A 2,785-nucleotide genomic window follows, 5' to 3' on the forward strand; every position below is an offset into this window, starting at 1 on the left:
TCCATATTTTGGGCCATATTTATTTAATTAAAACTAATCCCAGCTACTTAAATAACAAATTACCTAATAAAACTAAAGTAAGAATTCAAAACAATTCAAACATAATCTAAAATAAAAGATCTCGCCGGCCGGCCGGCCCCGGTTGTCAAATACCCGCACATGCCCATTTAAGCAATTTTTAAACATTATTTAGAAATAGCGCTTGGTGTAATTGATCCGGAAATTACGTCAGGCGGTAATGTTATTAGCGGGTTTTGCGTTAAAAATTGACTCGCGCATATCGTAACCATGATAAGGTACGCGTAAATACTGTAATAATTTTAGAGGCCATAAGTGGGCGTGCTATGTGCGCAAACTAGTAACCTAACCAGTGCCCGATTCCGAAAATTGGAACCACGAAAAATAAAGAAAAAACAAAGTGTATAATCTGTGGTAACACAAACAATATTTTTCTTCGGTCGATGCGGCGCGTGCGGTGCGTGCGACTCTGGTCAGTGTGCGCGTATCTTAATACAGCCATGGCACCCTAGATTGAAATTTAAAATTCTATTTTTTAAGGGAAATTATCAAAAGTTGACATATAATATGTTGATATGTCATTCTATTCAGGGTGTCATTTTTTATCGAATAAAGTAAAAATATACCGAGGATGCCATTTAAAAATCAAAAGTTGTAATCATTTCGGGTAAAATATAGGAAGCGACCCGAAACAATTGAATACGTCAATCAATCCTAATTTATGTCATATAGCAACATATCAAAAATCGTTTTTTATCTGAAAAAATAAAAACGTTATAGAGGTGAGCCACTTTTGAGACACCCTCGGTATACCAACATTAAGAGAGATAGAAAGAAACAGGTTGTTTCAAATGTTTACTCTACAGTGAAGAGGACAAGTATCAGCCAGGTATAAATATAGATAAATAAATAAAAATCAAAAATTTTTAACGTATATTTTATTAAAAAAACAATTGCATTAAATATATTGCACATAAAAAAGGAAACTTTAGCAACACAGTTAATTATTCACATTTTGCAAGTCAAATTTGCCTTAAAATATAATCAGTCATTTATTTGCATCAATTTCATAGTTCAGTTACTTCATATCCAGTTTTTCGGTGTTAGGGATTAGACAGGACAACAGCAGCGCAACTAAAAACAAAATATAATTATATTTAATTAAATTTAGTAGAATGAGAGTGGGAGGGGGGTTAATCACTTCGACCTTACAGATCCATTGTTAATTAAATTTAGTAAAAATAACAGGTTTCAAAACACACCTCATATATTTATGAGATGAAATGAAAGATTTCATTTATGTATTAATCGCATTTTAACACACGCACTTTATTTTTATTGGATCATACGGTATATTTGCTTACCTAAACTGAGACTACCCCAAGTCAAGAAAGGCGGTGCGCAGCCAAGCTCTACCAACAATGGTACCATCAAATTGCCACCCACTGTTAGCAAACGACCAAGTAGAAGATTGATAGAAAAAGCCATTGCTCTAAAATGTTTATTATTCGTTTACCAAATTTTATTATCTTACTTAACTTAGTGATTCCATTCTAACTGATCTTTTTGATCAATTACTCTGCTAATCCCTGTGAGTTCAAGAATGACTCAAACTTTCCTGCATTATTTATCTGAGTAATATTTGTAAACATTAATATGTTGATGTAGTTTTTATATGAATTATCAGTGATTTCACTAATAGCGGGGTCATAGTAAGTTCGTTAGTCAAATTCATAGTAAGTTCGTTAGTCAGTTGATAGTCAAACAGTTAATCAGTAGTTAGTCAGACGGTCAAATGAAAAAAAAAGTGAGTTAGCTGAGAAGTAATAGTACAGGATCCGGTTGCAGGATAAGTAAGTAGTACATTCATCATGTAGGTAATCAAAATTTAATTTTTTACTTATGTAGGTATTTTTCCTGATTCACCGGAAATGATTGATTTTTACACCAATTTTGATTTTTAAATGACACACTCGGTATTTTTTTATTTTATTTTTAACATAACCATGGCATATACGATTTTTTAAGCGAGAATGTCAAAAGTTGATATATGATATGTCATTCTATTCAGAATGTCATTTTTTATCGAATAAAGTAAAAAAATACCGAGGGTACCATATAAAAATCAAAAGTTGTAGTCATTTCCGGTGAAACAGGAAGTAGACGAAAACAGTTCAATACGTCTATAAATCCTGATTTATCTTATACAGGGTGGTCCGAAGTGTATTGTGGAAACTCCGCCAGCATATTCGTACAGACGAAGTTATTAATCTTCAAACCAATTCAAAAATATGTAGGTGGCGTCCTTACAAGTAAGAATCATATTGATATTGAAATCAAATTTCTCATATCAAAAAACGCTTAAACACCAATTTGCATCCAAATAATGACATAGTCCAGAAATTATTTGGAAAAAATTGAAATAAAAATTAAACTTTTACACACTGTATCTCCGAAACGAAGCATTTTTATAGGAAGAATATGCTGCAAAAGTTTCCCGAATACAGTTCGGACCACCCCGTATACTCCCGTACCAAATCTCGTTTTTTATGTTAACAAACAAAAAAAGTTATAAAAGTGAGCGAGTATTGAAAAACACCCGGTATAGTGATAATATTCCACTAGCTAGAGCTAGTGGAAGAGTTACAACTACAAAGAGCTACAAAAAACTACAGTTAGAATGGAATCATTCAATATCACTTTTTGATTACCTTAGTGTGGTGGGAAATAAAACTACCACGATAGTTATAATGATGTCAAAGCATAT

The 2,785-nt window shown here is 32.5% G+C and overlaps 1 long non-coding RNA gene across 1 annotated transcript; it reads right to left on the reverse strand.

The window, feature by feature from the left end:
* Positions 1-939: 939 nt before the first annotated feature.
* On the reverse strand, positions 940-2,785 carry LOC115884740. The gene is made up of 3 exons (XR_004050609.1): positions 2,730-2,785; positions 1,383-1,510; positions 940-1,152 (listed from the first exon to the last, which is right to left on the reverse strand). It is a non-coding gene; the product is annotated as an uncharacterized LOC115884740 (long non-coding RNA).

The sequence above is a fragment of the Sitophilus oryzae genome, unplaced genomic scaffold (genome assembly GCF_002938485.1).
Source record: "Sitophilus oryzae breed Bouriz unplaced genomic scaffold, Soryzae_2.0 scaffold_34_pilon_pilon, whole genome shotgun sequence".
Taxonomy (NCBI): Eukaryota; Metazoa; Arthropoda; class Insecta; order Coleoptera; family Curculionidae; genus Sitophilus; species Sitophilus oryzae.